The sequence below is a fragment of the Dasypus novemcinctus genome, chromosome 2 (assembly GCF_030445035.2).
Source record: "Dasypus novemcinctus isolate mDasNov1 chromosome 2, mDasNov1.1.hap2, whole genome shotgun sequence".
In the NCBI taxonomy this organism is placed as follows: domain Eukaryota; kingdom Metazoa; phylum Chordata; class Mammalia; order Cingulata; family Dasypodidae; genus Dasypus; species Dasypus novemcinctus.
Genome location: NC_080674.1, coordinates 74,980,751 through 75,002,155, shown reverse-complemented (window position 1 = coordinate 75,002,155; position 21,405 = coordinate 74,980,751). Strand labels below are relative to the sequence as shown.

Below are 21,405 nucleotides of genomic sequence, written 5' to 3'. Positions count from 1 at the left end.
CCAAGGTTATAAGAAGATTTGCCTCCAATGAAGACATTAGCTGTGATCTTGTTGTCGAAGTCAGGTCTAATAGCTTTCAGAAAACATTCTCTTGATCACACTATGGCACAGCTGCAACCCCCTCCTTCCTTTTCCTATCCTTCCCTTTCCTGAGAGGAATGCTAGGTCACCACCAAGGCATCACAGATGTCAGACACAACGGGTCAACTTGTTTGGTCAACTATCTACTCACTTCATCAAATAGCTGGTAAAGCTGATGCTTTTGACTGAATTTTTGGTTGCTTGATCAAATTGACCAAATAGATATCTTTTAGACCCAAGTTATTTCTTTGGAACATGGATAAAATAATGGCATCTACTTATAATGAATAAAATGTCTTATGTTTATAATTGTTATTAATTTTTCAGAATGATTTTGCATCATTTTCCTTATTCTTTCAACAGTTATATATATAACACATCCTAAATACTCTTCTTTATTCATTTACTTATTCTTTAAGCAGTTATTTTTGGGTGCCAATTATGGACAAGGGTTGTATTATGTGGAGTAGAAAGAATACAAAGAAGGTAAGCAGATATCCTTATTAAGGAGTTTAAGAGCCACTTTTACAAATAAAGCAACTGAATTACAGGAAGGAAACTAGTTAGTTATAGTCAGCCAAGACTTTTGATTGGCACCCCAATCCATTCCAGTAAGCAACCCCCTTTCTTACTGAACACTGAGGTGACATATATGGGCATTCAACTCTAGGATGCAAGTGAATGTCTCTTATTATCCAAAATGTCATCTGATTGTAGATTGATTTGTGTTGGATCTAAGTACACTTTGAAGCAACTTCATTTATCCTAAAGGGAGGTGGTGGAGCAGGCTTGGTGCTTTCCACATTGCTTAGATTTTCTAGATACAAAATCAGTGATACATTGCATTCCTGCTGCCTAAGAATGTGGATAATATAAGTTTTCCACAGACAGATAGACTCCAACAGCCTGTGCATGGTGGTTCAACATGAGGGAGGACAAAATGGTAGGAGATCAAGATTGTCAGAAAAGGCCCTTGGGACTTCATTAGGTGCAGACTATTTAGGAGACCTAAAACTACTGCCTAATCTTACAGACCAAATTCTTCTCACTTGGTAGTTCTACTCACCATCCAGGCCTTCATATTACTTCTAAATTTAACAGACTTGGTGAGAATTTTATCAGATCCATACTGCAATTGAGGACTTGTAACATGTCTAACATGTTATTGTAGTCATCTAGCAATTTCTTCTAAGCATGAAATATTTCTGAATATTTCCCCCCAAATCGTACTTTTGATCTCAAACAATAAGTTAAATCCACTCCTCTCTCTTTTGAGCCATCACTGTGTCAACATTTTAGTACTGAACTTACCATGGTTTCCTTAGCGACACATCTATTACAAAGGGGCGAGTGTTGTTAGAAGAGGCAAAAAATAAAAATGGAAAGGGTCTTGATGTTCCTTGTGTGTTGGGTGCCACCAAGATTTCACTACCTCATCCTGGGCCCATATGTCCACCTTCTGAAAGATTGCCCTGAGGTGATAAAAGCTTCTTTCAGCTCACTTAAGATTTGTGAAGTGTGGCTAATGCATCAGGCATTTTAGCACTTTAACTCCAAGAAAAGACAGCTAATTTTTTCCTGATACATCTGGCATGTTTCTATGAGATTACAAAGATGGGAAGGCAGTTTTGAGTGCCATATTGTATATGGCCTTGATTTGAACCTATTAGTTTCATTTGCCTTGATATTCCAATTATATCTCTGCGTTTTACTATGCAACACTTTCCTTTTTGATACAAGCTGGCTGAGAAAATAATTGCCATGTTCTCGCATAGGGAATATACAAAGCAAAGGGCTATTGTGCCAGGGCTGTAAGGAGTGATTTTCATTGTTTCTCATTCCCTCTGTGTTTTCAGTAGAAGCCAATTCCTAATGTTGAGTAAGACCTCTGAGCAAATGTGGGTCCTGCTGGTATGTGGGTTTACCTGGACAGATTACTGACTAATATTGTGCTTCTGTCAGGATTTAAAGACAATGTTTATTTACATTCTTCTAACACTGCTAGAGAATCTGTTTCCTACTTCTCAGAGGTTCTCTCCTGGAGTTACCAATTCATGGAACATGAGAGTCACCTGGAGATTTGACTTCCATAAACATTCTCTTTTTATCTCACAAGTTAGAATAATTGTAATTTGCATTTACAAGGTGATGGGATTTTATAGGATAATTAATCTTTTCAGCACCCTGGCCTGCTAGGCAGCCCCAATTCGTGCACTTTGAAATGAGGAAAATATGACGTGAAGAAGGGAAGTAGATTTCTGGGAATTTCCCCAATCATGATTCAGTGGTGATAAAGAATTCCAGAATTATTGATTATACTAAGCCAATGTCAGTCATTTCTCAAGGTTGAAAACTGAAATCCTGGGAAAGTATATAGCCATGAAGGAGAACTGGGGATCATGGTGGTATCTCCAAGGAGACACCTGTCTCTCTCAGAGAATCAACATGGGTGCTGTTCCTCTGTGACTGACAGAGGAGCTAATGAGAAGTTAGGATCTGCTTCCAGGCCAAAATCTATGGTATTTATTAAGCACCTGCAAGGTAGTCCACTTTATGCACGGGGATGTGGTGAAGGCAAGGGACATAGAAAACATGGTTCCCAATCTTTAAAAATGTTTTTTGTTTTGTTGGAGAGGTAAGAGCCATATAAATGAAGCAATTAAGGAATGGTATCAGATAGCATACAGGCTGTGCTGAGTATTGGTGCATCAGTTTCCTTTCTTACCATCAGAAGGGAAAAAGGTCAGAGAACACCAAGCCGCAGAGTAAACAGGGAGGCTTCTTGAAGGAGAAGCTTAAATTGTGGAGAAAGCAACAGGTCTTTGATAATTGTGAACCTCCAAAGTCACAGATACCATTATGGTACTCCATTTCTCCCATGAGCCACAGTCAAACACAGAGTTTTTGTATCTGCAATGACAAGCAAGGACCCACAAGGTCATGTTGAGCTGTAGGTGTTGGCAGGCTCCCTCTCAGCTAAGTGACTCATTCCTCCACTCCAGTGTGCATGGCTCAGATTCTTGAAGTTATGTGCAGGCCATGGGCCTTTTGGGTTACAGCTGAATGGATGAAATCCTGGCTCGAGAATATTTCAATCTGGGAAGAGTTAGCATGAGGCACAGAGGTGAAATTGATGGGGGCTGATCTGACTGGAGATGAAAACTCATGTACGGAAATAACAGAAAACAAGGTTTTCCATCTGGCAAGGGTAGTTGTAAAGGACATGGAGGTTAGACACCATGCAGTAAATAAGGTGGAATTATTATATTTTATTGGACAGGCCAGGGACATGGGAAAAGAGTTTATTAGAAAGACTTGAATGGACGTATAATACTGGAAGGATTGGAGGAGAAGAGAAAACTTGAGTCAAGGAAACTAGATAGAATACAGATTCTATGAGATAATGGAGATAGTAAGAGCAGAAAAGAAAGGCAAATCAGTAAGATTTTGCAAATTATAGGCAGCCTTGTCTCTTAATACTTTAACTTCTAAAATGGTTTTTCCACCTTGCATATACAATATTTTATGTGGAATGCACTCCCATGGTCCCATGGTTTTATGAAAGTGTGCAGTTTCTTTCCCAAACTGTAGATTCTCTTTCTCTGCCGTTTTGGAAAGCATACTGAAACACACGGGTTTAGAGTAGCTCTGTAATGGTGAGAATATTGAGTTGGCGCTAACGTGCCTTTTGTAAAGGAACTCATTCCTTTAGAACGCTTTGCTACTCCATTATGAGTAATAACTTATTTGTGATACTCCTCATAAGTTACTGAGACACGCCTGCCAGTCATGACACCACAATTGAGACAATAAAAACAGCACATTTTCCTCTGGACTGATGCAGCAAAAGGAAGAGAAAATGCAAAAGGACAACAGAAAGCCCACCATGTAATAAGATTAGTGGTTTTATGAGAGACACATCAGAAATAGTCTATCTTTATCTATAGAAACTCTGAAGCCCGAGTTTTGAAACCCAAGCCAGAAGTATCTATGACCCCCTTTTTATGTAGTTAGTGAATGCTCTTATTTCTGAGAGCAAGTCCCACTTGCCCATCTTGGTCCTGCAGCAGCATTTTGAGAGGAAAAATTACTGCACAGATAAAGGGGTTTTTCTTTTGTCTGAGGTTTCATTTATTCAAACAAGTTTGGTCCAGTTTAAGGAAACTGTTATTTTTTTCCCCAGCAAGGGGTTGCCATCTCAAGAGCTGCTGTAGACCATTAGATAGTATTCTAAGCACAAAGTGGCTGTTCAAGCCCCCCAAAGACCATGAGGTTTCCAAATGCTAGACCCCTGGACTATTGCGGAAGAACAAAAAGACATGCTCTTGGCTGAAAGATCTGGTGGCAATTTACTCCCAACAATTTCTCTCCAAAGTCAAGGGGAGGAAGGTGAGTGAGTCATGTAGGGGGTGGGATGACATGGAAGGGCCAAGAACAGTCCCCCAGTGGATCCTATGTCTGAGTGATTCCCAATATTGCTTTCCCCACCCCTTGAACACTTTATCCCTAGTCAACAACCCCTTCGATAATTACAACAGGGCAGGTTTTTCTTCTCCAGCTTCATCTTGAGGGCTCTTTTTAAAAAAAACTTGAGGACGCATTTGGAAACTCAAAGTGAGACATTTTAAAGCAGGTGAAGGGACTGTGAGTTGATGCTACTCCTGAGAAGCTCTTTCTCTGCTCATGCAATGCTCAGAACCCACTAAGGGATAGAGGAAAGTCAGAGATTCTGCTCCAGCCCGTCTCGGAGACTCCTGCTCAGTCTCCTGTGTGGTGGAACAGTTCATCATCCAGCTCTGCAGATGGGCTTCTGGGTAGACGTCACCTCACCAGCCCTCTCACCCTCAGTTCTTGTTCAGATTGCATTTCTGCAACTGCTTGCAACTTTTCTCTACCCATTCTTTCTCTCAACCGATAACCTTGCTTTTGGGAAACCATGGCTAAGAGTCACAGTGAACATGCACTGAAGTCCCACCACTTTGGAGAAGTGAAATGGGGTGGCAGTTAAGAGAGAGGGTTCTGGGGTCAGACTGCCTGTGCTCAAGTCCTGGGTCCCCACTTACTAGCTGTGTGACCCTGGTCAAGCTACTGGATCTCTCTGAGCCATAGGTTTCACATTTATAAAATGTGATCCTGCCCCCTCATAGACTTGCTGTGAGCATTGAGTGAATTAAAACATGTGATGCTCTTAGAAGAATATCTGCACATTGTGTGTGCCCTGTGAGCATTAGCTATCACTGCCCTCCTACATCTTGAGTTCCGTTTCCTCTGCTCAGCTCACTCAGGGGGATGCCCTACACTTAACTCACTTTAGGGCTCTTTAGATTCTGTTGGAGCAAAGTCTTGAGATTTATTTGCTCCTAAAACACTCAAATTATTGAATGGACTCTCTTTCCCCTGTTCTTGAGTTACTCTCCCTTTTTAATCTTTCCTCTTTGTTCTTCCTCTCCCTTTTGTTTTGGTTTTGTTTTCGTAACAGAAGATATTGTAACCTCCCCATCAGTAATCTTGAGGAAATAGGTTTAGCTCCTGGGTGAATAAACAGGTTCTAGGAATTGATAAATGTCACAAGTATTTGTAATCATAATATGTTGACATAAAGCAGTTAGCTGAGTAAAGTCACAGCTTATTAGAAGCTAAAGAAAGTAAACAAAAATGCTTACCTTAACTTGAAAATTGTAAAAATTGTTTTAACTTTATTCTTTTAAAATTCATTATTTTTTCTTTCTTCTCCACATCTGCTTTCCTAATTTACAAATAGAGCACTATATATATATACACACACACATATATATATACATATACATATATACATATGTGTATATATATGTGTGTATATAATTTAAAACAAAGTCCTTATGTAGACATTAGAATTAAGGCATGTGGTATAGGGAATCCTTTAAGAGTACCCAGAGAAGTCTTCCTCGAGCAGGTTTTGAAAGGAGAGGTGATGGTGTGGTGGATGGCGTGGGGGCGAGAATGAGGGGGAAGACAGGCATGGAGGCCAAGGTAAGTGGGAAGGCACCGTTGCCTGACCCAAGCTGACAGCCAAGGCAGCCACGCACCCTGAGGGGCTGGCTAGGAAAGGAGACTGATGGCTTTTCCTGAGGGAGTTTTAGGGAGCAGTGCCACCTCTGGCATCATCTCTGAGAACTTCCAGAACCTTCCCTACCCCTCCCTGCACTGCCTGTCCAACGTCCACTTCTCTCTCAGCACCTTCCAGGATTTTCTTGAGGTCCCACCACTCTGTGTGCCCCACATGGGTGAGTATCAGTCTTGTGAGGAGGCTCGCTGGGTCAGCACACAGGCCTGGTGCCATGGCAACTGTCCTCACAAACATACACAGATGGCCAGATAAGGCCTGATGACAACAGCCCACACATTTGTAACATGACCTCCCCACAATGGAGGACAGCACAGGCCACTCCTCCCATGCCTCAGTGCTCGTTCCATATGGGGACCCAAATCAGGAGGAATAGTTGTTCTGTAAAGCCAAGGGCAGGTGAGACATTGTACCAGAGACCAACAGTGGGACACTCACCTACCCAGCTGGCTCCTGAGGAAAAAAAGAGACTGGGAAGTTTCTCCGGGGATTTCCAGGCTGGGTCAGTGCAGAGGCATCCAGTGAGTCAGCCTTTGGGTTGCAGACCAGGAGCCCTGCCTAGGAAAGCAGCCACTCAGTAGCCCTATGGCAATTGTTCCCTTCTGTGACATGGTGGCTGCTAGAGCATGAGGCACACACACATTTGTACAATCTCGTTTAAAACTGGGGAGGTTGACATCTGTTCTTGTTTTTGATTTTCAAGAAGTTTAACTCTGTCCTTCATTTGGGCAGATGGATTCTCCTTTTCCATTTCTCCTAGCTCATTCCCTTTGCCCTGGTTTTTAAGGACCAAGGACACTAGGTCCCCTGCAGTAGAATATATGACGCATCTTCCTGAAGCTTCCGCTGCTAAGCACATAAGTCAAATAAAAGATTATTATATTAAAATATGTGGACTTATTTTGGGCCCAAATGAAAGATTTGCACAAGTTAAAAAGACAAAACATGAGAGTTTGAAGACGTCATTCACTTGCTGAAGGCCTTGGGGCTAGCCCTCCGAGTTGGTGCTGACTCCCTGCTGCTCTTGGAGCACTGAAAAAGTTTGAGAAGTGCTCCTGGTGGCTTGGTGAACTCTGACCCTGATTGTCTCTATAGCAACCCTTAGAAAAGCAGTGATTGCTGTGGACTGCATGCCCAGCAGAACTGGAAGACAGGTCTGGACGAAAGTTGAACAGATTCTAATCTGAGAAAATTTCAGACACATAGACAGCTAGCCAGGGTAATCCCCACCAGGGAGGCCAGTGTTGAGTTGATACAATAAGAGAAGTACAGGTGGAATAGAGATGGTGATTGTGTCAGCTTTTCTTCACATTGGGAATCAATATTCTTCAATATGCTTCTTACACTGAGAATCAATATTCTTTGGTATGCTTCTCTCTATATTCCAATTCTCTGTACTAACCAGACCACATAAATACACAAATAATCCAAAATGTGTGTTGATTTATGATTATATTCCCTCCTGAATACAACTATACCATGCCTTTTAGCATGTGGTAAAATTGACTACTTCGATCCTTCTCTCTTTCCCAAGAGGCCAGGGAGGAAAGTAGGCAGCGGATAACAGGGAGCTGGTGGGTCACTATTTTTCCTATTTTACTAAGTTCTAAATACTTATTTTGGCCACCCATACTAACCAGTTATGCACTGAGGTCTCCGTGTCAATTTTTACATGCCAGTTGTCATTAGAAGGCGATTTGATATTGAGCAGAACTGCCAATATCTTCTGGGTCACACAGCCCCTGAATCATTACGGACACACAGACCTGAAGTGGAGAGAGCACTCTTTGCCTACATGAAGAGCATGCTTAGCTGGCCTAATTTCCAACATTACAAAAGGGTTGAGTACTCCTGGGTTACTTTTTAGGGCGGGTTTTCTATTGAATATCCAACTAGTTACTTTTTTTTTTTTTTTTTTTAGATTTTATTTTTTATTTTTCTCCCCTTCTCCCTCCCCCCGCAAGTTGTCTGCTCTCTGTGTTCCTTTGCTCTGTGTTCTTCTGTGTTTGCTTCTATCCTTATCAGCAGCACCAGGAATCTGTGTTCCTTTTTGTTGCATCATCTTGTTGTGTCAGCTCTCCGTGTGGGCGGCACCATTCCTGGGCAGGCTGCACTTTCTTTCACGCTGGGCGGCTCTCCTTACGGGGCGCACGCCTTGCGGGTGGGGCTCCCCTACGCGGGGGACACCCCTGCGTGGCATGGCACTCCTTGCACGCATCAGCACTGTGCATGGGCCAGCTCCACACGGGTCAAGGAGGCCCGGGTTTTGAACCGTGGACCTCCCATGTGGTAGGTGGACACCCTATCCATTGGACCAAGTCCACTTCCCCCAATTAGTTTCTGAATCTGAAGCAAGCAGCATGGACAGGACCCAGTCCAGGTGCCAGGAGGAAAGGAACACCATTGCTGTCCTTCAGTCCCCAGTGACTGGGAGGTGTGGCAGGCGTGCCGTTAACAAGCTGGGCAAATGCTGACGCATTTGGATTTTGTATATATGGGAAAATTGTAGACCTGACTTTGTTAATATAGATTAATATAGGGCAGCAGCTTTTTCCTGGTTCTGATGTACTAGCAAAAGTATAATCCTGGGAAGGTGGCACTGCGATAGTGTTTCAAATTTTTCTGACACTTAGTATTTCATTTGACCTTGGGTAAGAAATTTAATTTCTCAGAGTATCAGTCTGTATAAAGGGGAGGGATGATATCTATCTAAAGAGATAAGTAATTATTGCCCCTAAATGAGATGAACTATGTGCACAGACTAAGCTGAGAGCCTGGTGCATAGTATGTGTTCAATAAATGATAGGTGAACCAGAAGTTCCAAGACCTCCCATGTAGGTAGTTGCAAAGGTGATAATATTGCTCCCTCTCTCCCAAGACAAGCATACAAAAATCCCCCAAACTAAAAAAATCCAGCCAAGCAGAGGGTTGAATTCCAGCACATTCTGAAGAGGAGAGAGCATCTTCTTTCCATGCAGACACCAGGTGACAGGCATCCCATTGTCCTACAGGAATGAGGCACATGGGTGAGTCATTAGCATAATCTCACTCGAAAACTTCTACACACACAGAGAATTCAGCCATCCTGAGGTTGGTAAATAAGCTCAAAGGAATTTAACTCACTCTGTGAGGTAGGCATAATGCAGGTTTATCTTGTAGAGAAGACATGCTGCCGCCTCAGTAACATCAGTAATGAGGCCATTACCATTTGAGAGTGATTCCCTCCTGAGCTCTGACAGAGCTGTGGACCGCACAGCCGCGATTCATCTGTAAATCATGCTCTCTGTTTGGTATTCTCAGTGACTCCCTCGGTCATGCGTGGCTGTCTGGGCGGAAGGAAGAGACAGAGAAGAAGGGGACTGATGGGAGGGTAATGGGACCCTGGGCTCAGGGCTGTATTTTGTAAAACCATTATCCTTCTTCATTGCCATGAGATACCCCCATTTCTGCACAATATTTCATACTCAATTAATTTCTGGAGACATCACCAAAGACTAATGTGTTTTGTGTGCATCCCGAATAACCTTGGGATGTTTTTTTTACATTGTTGTTTGTTTAGATCATCTTTTTGCAGACAGCAGTAGCACATTAATCATTGGTCTCGGGCATAAATAGCTATACAGAAATTATTGTTCTTTGTTGATTTGATTCATCTGTTCTTACCATGATGTCTTTGGAGATGAAGATTGAAAGCTGAGGATCCTCCTTGGACTCCCATGTAGACCTATTTTTGTGTTAGGTGAGCTGTTCATTTGCTTTCAACTTTCAGGTTCTTCAGAGGAAAAACAGAGATGAGAAACAATCATCTGCGAGCTGAAGTCTTTGCGACCTGCTGGTGTAGAGGCACTGTGGCCGTCTAAACATAGCACTTCAACTTGAAGTACCCAGGCCCTGATCCTTTCAAATGGCTTTGGATTGTTTTAGTCCTTTTTTGGTTTCACTGTCTAGTAGTGTGGGAGTTTATGTTTGATAAATTTTTATTAGACAGCTGTCAATGGCTGATAAAGAAAGAAATGGGCCAGGCCCAATTGCAGGGTCCGTCTTCTCCCTGGATGGCTGGTGACACTGACTGTGAAGATGTGGCCTCCATCCACCCCTCAGCCACAGGCTCCATCCCTGGCTTCCTAATAGACCCCTGGATTGGCTGCTGGCATGGCTGAACCCATGGACGGCAGACGTTTGCACAGAGACCAATTCTTTGGCAATAGATTTTTAAAAAATTTTTAAAGAAGCTTTAGACTACATGAAAGTTATATAAGAAATATAGGGGATTCCCATATGCACCATTCCCTCCCCTTCTCACATTTTCCCACATTAACTACATCCTTTATTAGTATGGTACATTTGTTATAATTAATGAGCACATATTGAAGCATTGCTACCAATCATGGACTATAGTTTACATTATAGTTTACATTCTGTCCTGTACAATTTTGTAGGTTATGGCAAAATATATAATGGTCTGTATCCATCATTGCGATTTCAGGAGGACAATTCCAATTGTCCCCAAAATGCCCCCATATTATACTGATTCTTCCCTCTTCCTCCCCTCAGATCCTCTGGTGGCCACAGCCTTTATATCAATGATAAGAGCTTTTTCATGGCTAATAATAATAACTCTATAGTAGAATAATAATAAGTCTACTTTAGTCCTCTGTTCATTCCCTAATCTTGAGGATTAGGGAATGCCCACTCTGCTTCTAACTGAGAGGGGGCTTCAATCGCATGGGGGAGATGGATGGAGCTATTTTGCTTGCAGTTGCAGACACTCTCTCTTTCTTGGGGTGGGTGTTGTCTATCATCATCTCCTTGTTAGTTGTCCTGGGTGAGTCCAGTGAACTGGAGAGTAGGTGTTGCTGAGATTCAGGGCTCAACTGGAACATGGACAGACCAAAGATTTAAGTGTTTGGGACATATATTTCTCAAGTATAGTGCTAATTATAGGTTCAAGTAAAAGAGGCAGAAGAGTGTATACAGGGAAAGTATAAATGAATCTAACTCTGTTAAACCGAGGAGAATAAATTCCAAAGTAAGGTCCACAGACAGGGTGCCAAATTCCTGAGCTGTCTGCCCTGCTTATAGTGTCTGGGTATCTCTAAAGCCCTCAGGACTCCTGCTATTTGAGGCACTATTTACTGTTTACTGTAGCAGTTAGAGACATCCTACTGAAACGTGCACAAGCTCTGGACTTACTTTTAAATCTCTTAGCCATAAAAACTCATTTGAATTTCCTATTTCCCCCTTTTGGTCAAGGTCTCTTTCCAGATTCAATGTTAGCTGGCACTCAGTAATAATCCCTTGTTGCCAGGGAGGCTTATCCCCAGAAGTCATGTCCAAGGTCGACAGGGAAGGCAATGTGTTAAGATCCTGAGTTTGGTTTAAATCTCTGAAAAAACGAAGCCAACAAAATAACTAAATAAAATTAATACGAAAATGAGGACGAAATTACAACATTGATGTGGAGGCGGTGGCCACTGGAGGCTCTGAGGGCAAGAAGAGGAAAAAACAGGTGTAATATGCAGGCGTTTTTGGGACTTGGGAATCATCCTGAATGACATTGCAATAACAGATATAGGCTATCATATATCCTCCCAGAACCTACAGAATTGTGTGGGAGAGAGTGTAAACTACAATGTAAACTATAATCCATGCTCAGTGGCAATACTCCAAAATGTGTTTATCAATTGCAATGAATGTACCACACTAATGAAGGATGTTGTTTATGTGGGAAAATGTGGAGGGTGGGGAGAACAGGGAATATAGGAATCCCTATATATATATATATATTTAAGGATTTATTTTATTTATTGCTCTCCCCTTCCTCCCTCTCCCCTCCCCCCGCCCCAGTTGTCTGTTCTCTGTGTCCATCTGCTGTGCGCTCTTCTTTTATTTGTCTGCTTCTGTAGTCAGCGGCATGGGAATCTGTGTTTCCCTTTGTTGCGTCATCTTGCTGTGTCAGCTCCCCGTGTGGGCAGCGCCATTCTTGGGCAGACTGCACTTTCTTTAGCACTGGGCGACTCTCCCTATGGGGCGCACTCCTTGTGCGTGGGGCTCCCCTATGCGGGGGGACACCCCTGCGTGGCAGGGCACTCATTGCGCACATTAGCACTGGGCATGGGCCAGCTCCACACAAGTCAAGGAGGCCCGGGGTTTGAACTGCGGACCTCCCATGTGGTAGACGGAAGCCCTATCCACTGGGCCAAGTCCATTCCCCCCACCTATATTTTTTATGTAACATTTATGTAATCTCAGTAGCTTTAAAAAAATAAAATAAAAAATTTTAAAAAAGAAAATGAAATAGCAATAGTTTTAAAAATAAACAAAATACAAAACACTTAAAAATTTGAAATAATAAAAACAATTTTTAGCTCTTGCAGTGATGAAAGACACAATGGCAATAGATTTTTGTTGTTTGTTTCTTGCTCGGTTGCTAAAGTCAAGTTTTGGGCACACTTTTTGAAGGATGAATGGGGGTCTGAAAAGTCTCAGTCAGTCCCTCTTCCATCTCATCTTAATCTTGGTGGTTGTTTTCTATCAGTGTGAGTTAGAAAACATGCAGGGTTTTTCTCTGAGAGTCTCTTAGTATTGTTCTGTGTTCTCTTAAGGTGCTGGGTTTGATTTTAGAGGAATGTTTCATCCTTTGACCAATTAGTACCTTTTAAAAAATGCAGACATCTTTCAGACCCTGTCCTGTAGATCCCTCTGAAGTGCTTTTGTCAGAAGGTTTTATCAGCCCTCGATCATGTTTTGCCAGCTGCCCAGGCCAGCGACACTGAGAAAACACTTAGGCATATGGTTCAGATGCTTGAATTTTTATCTGAGTAAAATCGATGTGAAAAGACCACAGAATTTAAAAAGCAAATCAGTGTATATGATGTCAGAATGTTTACAGTTTCCCTCCTGGGGACATTTTCTTGGCATCTGGGTGTGATGTTATAGGTGTGTCTAATTGTTCTAAAGGCACAGCTGTGTGAATTTTATATGTCTGCAGAGAAAGCAAAATGTATCTTCCAACTTCAGGGAACAATCTTGAACTGCCCTCCTGGTTCTCACCTTTGTGTTTCTGTGAAGCCTGCAGACTTTAAACTCTCTTGGCGGCTAAGAAAAAAGCATCATTTTCTTTTCAGCCTCCGAGGCAGGCTTTCGGTATCTTTGAACTCTTCCAGAAGAACAAGGACTATTCAGAATTGGTCTCATCACTTGGTCTTTTAAGCACGTCCATACCTCAGAGCTAAAAGGAAAAAAGAGAGAGAGAAGAAAGGAAATCTTTGCTGACTTTTTTTTCCCTTTGCGGATGCTAGTGTGACCCTTTCCTGCAAGCTTTTGCGGGGGGTGTTGCAGCAAAAGATAGTTTTGCCTCAGACAGCAATTCTGTTGAGACACAGCAGACATTTTCCTGGAGTTGAAATAAGAATTTCAACATTGAGGTTTAAAGCAACCCCTGAACCTGATCTCAGGGAAGCAGGAAGCTACTATTTTTAGTTGGGAAAAATATCAACATAAGATGAAGGGAATAGGACTGTGGCCAAGACTCTACTGTCTCCCCAAGTTATTCAGGGTTAATAATGTCAAAGATGCTCACTAAGCCACAGGCCTATCCCTCTGGGCCATGTTCTGATAAGATCCAGCGCTCAAGTAATGCAAACCAGCGGCCAAATGCCAGCGAGCGTTCATCCTGAGAACTACTTTCTTGAACTAGTAGACTTCGGGCCCCTCCCCTTCACGTCTTTGTACCCTGTGGAAAGTGTTCAAGGTGTGCGAGACGAGTGCTGTGTGCGTGCCCTGGTGCTGCCCGTGGCTGGCAGCTTTCCCCACAGTGACCCGGCCCAATCCTGGCACTTCTGGAGGGGCCACCCTTCCTGCTCTCGAGAGAGACAGTGCCACCAAACGTCCTTCACCGTCCTCCTTAAACTGCTGCTAAAGCACTTACAAAGTCGAACCTGTGCTCAATGATCAGCTCTCAAAGAAGAGAGAAGTGGTCTAAAACAAAAAACAGATCCAAATGCCAGTCAATTCCCAGAACTTTTCCTTTTGAATTGCTATGTCTTATTTTGAAAGGATATGATCTTTCCTAACAGCAGCATACATACCCCCCAAGCAGGCCTTTCTCATACTCTTTGTTAGATATGATGATGATGATAATGATGATGATGATTGTTTGCACTTGACAGGAACCGAAGAAGGCCTTAATAAAGGTTTACCTCTCAGGGGCACTGTGTCAGTTAGGAAAGTCAAAAAGCCTTGGCAGAAAAGGGAATTTAATGATGGGGGTAGTTAGGACTTCAGGAATGGGCAGATCTGGGGATTTAGATGATGTAATCATGGCTGTGCTGTCTTCATATTTTGACTTGGTTTTACTTTTTGTTAACTTAAAAGTCTCAGGCTCCATGCAATAGCAAGATAGCTCATTGCTTCAAATCCAGCAGACGAGAAGAGAGACTGTCTCCCTCACAAATTCCTCGGCAAAAATCCTAAGCTATCTCATTGAGCCTGATTGGGTCATATGGTCTTTCTAAGCCAATTAGTGAGAAATGCAATGATCTCTTTGGCTGCCCTGAATTATGGGTTGCAATGAACTTGGTATAGTGTAGTCTCTTCTGGAACTATATGGACTGAAATAGGAGGTAAGTGGATTCCCAAAAGAAAATTGAGGACTGTTTCCACAAGAAGTCTGTTGGGGATTGAATTATGTTCTCCACTAGGTATGCTCAAATCCTAACCACTGGCCCTCTGGCTGTGATCTTATTTGTAAATGGGGTTTATGAAGAGCCTATTAAGAGGAGGCCAAATTAAATCAGGGTGGGCTTTAATCCAATATGATTGCAGTCCTTATAAGGAGAGGAGATTTGGACACAGAAGTAGGAGTGAGGGGACAGAAGGAGACTGAGTGCCATGTCTCAGAGGAATGTTGACAAGCCATTGACAGAACATTATAGACTAAGGAGAAAGCACAACTTGATTTTGGAGATCCAGCCAATATTCCTGTCACTTAAGCCAATCAGTCTGTGGTATTTGTTATAGCAGCCCTGTCAACCTAAGACAAGGGCAAGGGAAACTGATTATGATGAAGAGCATGTATTATAGGCGCAGATACATCTAAGCAACCATCTGGACCACCATGAAGGCATGGTAACAAACTTAAATGGGGGAAGTGGATTTGGCCCAATGGATAGGGTGCCCACCTACTACATGGAAGGTCCAGGGTTCAAACCCAGGGCCTCCTGACCTGTGTGGTAAGCTGGCCCATGTGCAGTGCTGATGTGTACAAGGAGTGCCGTGCCATTCAGGGGTGTCCCCTACGTAGAGGAGTCCCACAAGGAAAGAGCACACTCTGTAAGGAGAGCCACCAGTGCAAAAAAAGTGCAGCCTGCCCAGGAGTGGTGCCGCACACATGGAGAGCTGACGCAGCAAGATAATGCAACAAAATGAGACACAGATTCCAGGTGCTGCCGACAAGAATATAAGTGGACACAGAAGAACAAACAGTGAATGGACACAGAGAACAGACAACTTCAGGGGAGGGGCGGAGAAGGGAAGAGAAAGAAATAAAAAATAAAATCTTAAAAAAAAACCTTAAATGGTGCCAATTTCTTAGTAGACATATCATTAAGTCTGCGTGAAAGGGAAAGGAGAGGTAAATAGGTACAAAGAGAAATAAAGCAGACACTCATGTCATTGAGGAACTCAGTGTCTTAAGTTTTGCTGATGCCAGGGATAGCAAGTCATATTTCAGGCATGAACACACCCCCTCCTGTGCCCATGGCAGGCATCACTAATGGACCTTTCCTGCTGAGCCTGGGTATGGCTTTAGAATTCTTCACATTACCACATTCTAAGCAGCCACCATAAATGAACATATATTGGCACATGAGTTGATACTTACTTTCCAACCTATCTTAGGTTGGTATTTCAATGTGGCTGAGTAAAGTGTGCTGGGTGTGAGCTGGAGGCAGAAAATGGCTGATCAATGATTTACCACTGGTCATTACTTGTCAGGAACACACTGAAGCTGTGTAAGGATAATTGCTAGCTGACTGTATTTCAAGGTTTGCAGATATTTAGCTTCTTAATTATAGGTCAATATGCATATCACAGTCTTCCTTTTCAGAACATTTTTACATTTTACATAATACTAGGTGAAAATAGCTTTCTGCAACTCTATTGAGCAAGATCTGTGTGGGATTTGGGGAAGAAAATTATTATTTCATGTTTTTGCAAGTAACTAAATCTAGCTCTCCACTCTTGTTCTTTAGAAATCACATTCAGTTGGTCTAACTGGAGAATAAAAGGCTGAATCTGCCATATAGTGGTAGATGAAGCCAGGAGGAGGATATAGGGTACAAAATCATGATTTGCTACACAAATACTTTGGAGATGCCTGCTTTCTCAAAACTCTGAGGACCACCCATGAACACTTGGTAACTGAAAGAATATGATTTGATGATCCCTGGATGGGTTTTTCTTTATGGCCTTGGAACTGTGAGCTTTTACCCCAATAAAATAAATACTCTTTATGAAAGCCAACATATTTCTGGTACTTTGCATTGGCACCCCTCTGTCAGACTAGTATTGAAGAGTCCAACTCAGGGTTGCTTTCTTACCAAAATCAATTGCCTCATATTGAAGCAAGATGGTCACTGATCACTGTCTGATCTCTCCTTTCCCTCTTGGCTTCCAGTCCATTCTCTCCTGGTTAGCGCTCATCTCACAGGGGTTCCTAGATTTCAGCTGCAGGCTGGCACAGGTCTTGTCTCTAAGGGCTTCCTCTCTCTCCTGGTGTAGAGCTCATTTCTTTCCAGGCTTTCTGTATCAGTCTTAGCTCTTTTCCCAACAGTCTCTGTACACTATTATGCAAATGGCTCATCTCTCCCCAGGGCCACAGGATCAAAAATGACAAAGTTCTCTCCCCTTCTGTGTGTCTTCTTGAGTGAGTGTTTATGTAGGCCAACCAAGGGGGCAGGGACTCAACCTGAGTCACTCCTTACTGACATGGTTGAATCAAAGCCCTGGTCTTAACAGGTAATTTAATCTAGGGCCCCTCAACTGAATCCAATATAATCAAAGGGTATCACATGCAGAATAGATTAGTTTACAAACAAAATCTCTTTTGGGGATTCATAAATAATCTCAAACAGCCACCGGGTCAATTGTGGAAGGCCTTGAATGCTAAGCCGAAGGCTTTAGATGTAATCCAATGGGGAGCCAAGGAAGGTTTCTGAGTGGTAGCATGTCATGGTCATACAGTATTTTGGAAATAATAATTTGATATAGATGTTGGGGATGGAATGGAGCTAACAGATATTGGAGTTGAGAAAACCATTGGGAGGACTTTTTAATATTATTAGGAAATATCAAAGGGTCCAATTAAATCTGTTGGCAATAGAAATATGATCAGTATTGTGAAATAAGAATTAATAGGATTTGGTTACTAATTAGATGTTTTTCATAGAGGAGAGAAAAGGCATTAGACATAAAATTGAGATTTCAGACCTGGGAGATTGATCTAAGGGAGAAATCTGGAGAGGAAAACAGTTCTGGGCTCAGAGACCTAAACCTCAACATCTTAGGTCTGGATGTTGAGATACAGGTGAAGGCTCAATGACCACATAAAACATTCAGCTCCTCACCATGTTGATGTCCAGTGAAGGTTCAGCTGAGGTTTAGGAGTCATTTGGGTGGAGGAGATGTTTGGAATAATAGAAAAGGGTATATTCAAAGAGGATCAAGGCCAGACTGAACTAAAGAAATTCTCATTTTTGAAGGGTAGGAGGAGAAGGAGTAATGAGGAAAAATAATCAAGTTGTCAAGAGGTAGGAGGAGAACCAGGACAGTCCAGCATTACGGAAGAAAAGGAAAAAATTAATCTCAGTAGGAAGAGTGGTCAACTGTTCATAGGGTATAGAAGAGTCAAGAAGCTGGAGAAACAAGAAGGGGGTGTCATTTTTGGTGAGCACTTGAACATGTTTAGGTCTCACCATGATTCTGCATTTTGGAGTTGATGAGTCCTGTTGTTTAAGCCAAGCCATTGTGTGGTATTTGTCAAAGCAACATGGAAACTAAGACACTCTTCTTTTTTTAACTTAATCTTATTAGATTTATACTTCCTATTAGTCTTTTAGCACTCACCTTAAATACCTTCTTGCCTTTATAAAATTTTTTAAATTATGGAAAATTTCAAAATTACACAAAGTGAAGGGAGTAGTGTAATAAATGCCCATGTATCATCCAGCTTTAACAATTTTGAATATCTGATCAATTTTGTGTTAGTGAGCCAAAGCAGTGCACTAGCTGTTAAATCTTTGGTACCTTGAAATCAGCCATACTGGGAATACTTATACCATGGGATTCAGCAAACACTGCAGATCTGAGCTCTTTATGGAGAGCTGATTTGCCAGCATATCACTGGATGTGTGGTTTGGTAGAGTCTCAGAGATGATGGGTATATTAGTCTGCCAAAGGGCTGACTATGCAAAGTACCAGGAATGTGTTGGCTTTTATAAAGGGGTAAAAATTTACAGTTACAATGCCCTAAAGAGTTCAACTCAAGGTTATTTCCTTGCCAAACTCTGTTGCCATGTGTTGAAACAAGATGGCGGGCGACCTCTGTTAGGTTCAGACTTTGTCTTCCCTCTTAAGTTCTGTGGGTGTAGCTTCTTCGGGTCCCAGCTATAGGCTGGCATAAGTTTCGTCTCTCTTCCCATGGCTCATTTCTTTTGGGGCTCTGCTGCTCTGCTCTCTTCATAAGGTCAGCTATAAAATATCAGGCAAATGGTTCATCTTTCTTCCCAGAGCCTCTGCCATGTCTATAGAGCTATCTCTCTTCCTCTGTATATCTTTTCTGTGTGTCTATTTCTGTGTCTCCTTGATTGAGTGTTTGTTTATATAACCTATGAAGGGGGCAGAGACTCAAACTGAGTTATACTCTTTTGACATGGTCAAATCAAAGCACTAATCTTGACATTTAATCAAAGACATCTCAGTTGAATCTAATACAATCAAAGGGTATCACACCCAGAGGAACAGACCAGTTCACAAACATAATCAATATCTCTTTTTGTAATTAAATAGTATCAAACTGTCACAAATTTTGTTTCATTTATCCTCTCCCACCACTTATTTTCTTGTGTGTATGTTTGGGGGAGGGTGATGCTGGTTGAATTTTCCTGCTCCAACTCTTGTACAGAGCATTTTATTTAATGTAAATTTGTGGTGCTATTGATGGAGTTGAGATTCGAGCAAGAGAAAGCACTGTTTCTCTTTGAGATTTTTAGGAAAGGTGCTATACTGGCTAAAATTATATTGGTAAGTATATTCTATTCCTAGGCTTTTCCTAGCTCCCCTTCAGGAGTCCTCTGAGTTTTAAGAAGATGTACACATGTGGTAAGAGCTACCTCTTGGGAATACCTCTGCCCAGGGCAGGCAGTCACCTAGTCTTCCCCCATTGGCCAAGGCAGGAATCCATGTTAGGTATCTTAGAGTTGACAGCCACTAAAATCTGATCCGAAGTGTGGAAAATGAGCAGGAGCGAATAGCTCTAGTCTCTGTGGGAGGCAGGAGTCAGAGTTCATTGGCCTCTGCTCTTCTTCCTTTCCTCTTCTCCATTGAAGGTGTCCAAAACCATCAGGAGAGAGCAGCTCATAGGCAGTCGCCAAATGCAACCCATGACGGTGACCACTGCTGAGATCTTTAGCAGAGCAGCAGAGACCTGGGCCTACAGCACCAGTAAGTTCTAACTTACACTTCTTGCCAGGTTTTGTGCTCCAGAAGGATTAAAAGAGGATAAATTTAATTGGTTATCTTTACTTGCTATCTGTCTTTAAAAAAAAATTCATTATAACATCATATACATACAAAAATGCATACATATATATGCAGCTTGGTGAATTTTTCAAATTTAGTACACTTGTGTAATAGCACCCAGATCAGGAAACAAAATTACCAGTATCTAGAAGCATCACTTGTGTTCCTGCCCAATCACTATCCTCCCCTGAGGTAACTACTAGCCTGGCTCCTTGAAGTATAGGTTACCAGCAATGCTTCTTACAATAAAATGGCAGTGGAGAGAACACTTAGAGAAAAATCCTTTCTTTTTGGATCTTTCCACTTCTTGCCATACTCCTAATATTCTCTGAAAAATAAGTAAATGGTGAACCCTAAGTCAAACCATGGACTACGGTTAATAGTACAATTATAAAAATGAGCTTTCATCAATTATAACAAATATACTACATCAATGAAAACTGTTAATAATAGGGTGCATATGAGAATCCTGTATTTTATGCATGGTTGTTCTGTTAAACCCACAACAACCTGATTTTTAAAAAAAGCAAACCTTCCCAGTCATGCGGGCAATGCCCAGATAAGAAGCCACAGCCACTGTTTAAGAGCAGCACCTTGCTCTCTTCTCACATTCACCATGGTCTTTCACCTAAGTATTGCCTTTCTAGTACTGACTAGCTCCCAGGTGAAGTTAACTGTACTTGCCAACTGTTAAGAATGTGTTTATATAGATTCTTTTGCGGTTCATAAGCATGATGAACGGGTGTTCATGCATTTGTGTGGATGTGTCTCCCTCAAACTTTGTTACATCGTTGGCACATTACCTGGCTGACATGAAGAAAAAAAAAGATTGTGTTTGTTGATGCTTTGTGGCACTCCAGTAGAACTTGATAGAATTCTACTGGAGCTTCGATAAATGGTGGAAAAGGAGGCAGCTTGGTGGGCTGAGCAGATGGGTGATGTCTGCCAGGGCTAGGGGGACATCCCCAACTGTCCAAATGTCCCTGAGTCCTCTGTCAGCAGATGCACAGCCAGCTTCTGTGTGGGCCAGGCCTCTACTCATAAAGAAATACAGATGGGGCAGAAACACAGGCTTTTCGACCATCTGCCTCCCAGGGGTTTGGGCTCCAAGGAGAAGGTTGGGTAGGAGTACAGGTGAAGATGGAGGATCAAGGGCTTTGTTGTTGGACAATCACAGGTTTCAGTTTTATCTTGTCCTCGGATATTTTAAAATATCTTTAAACTCGGTGTCTGTGCTATAAAATTAGGGCAATAATAGTGTCTTCCTCAGAGGGTTGTGATTCAAATGAGATGATGTATATGTGCAAGGCAAAGTACCTGGCACATGAGAAATGCTTAGCAGATACAAGCTCTTATTATTTTTTATAAACCATCTTCCCCCAAAAGAACAAAGGAATTTTAGATTTGCAGAAAGCAATACT

At 42.1% G+C, this 21,405-nt stretch overlaps 1 non-coding gene across 1 annotated transcript; it reads left to right on the top strand.

The window, feature by feature from the left end:
* Positions 1-20,694: 20,694 nt before the first annotated feature.
* On the top strand, positions 20,695-20,797 carry LOC111762914 (small nucleolar RNA U13). Its single transcript, XR_002795910.2, has one exon. It is a non-coding gene; the product is annotated as a small nucleolar RNA U13 (small nucleolar RNA).
* The last annotated feature ends 608 nt before the right edge of the window (positions 20,798-21,405 follow it).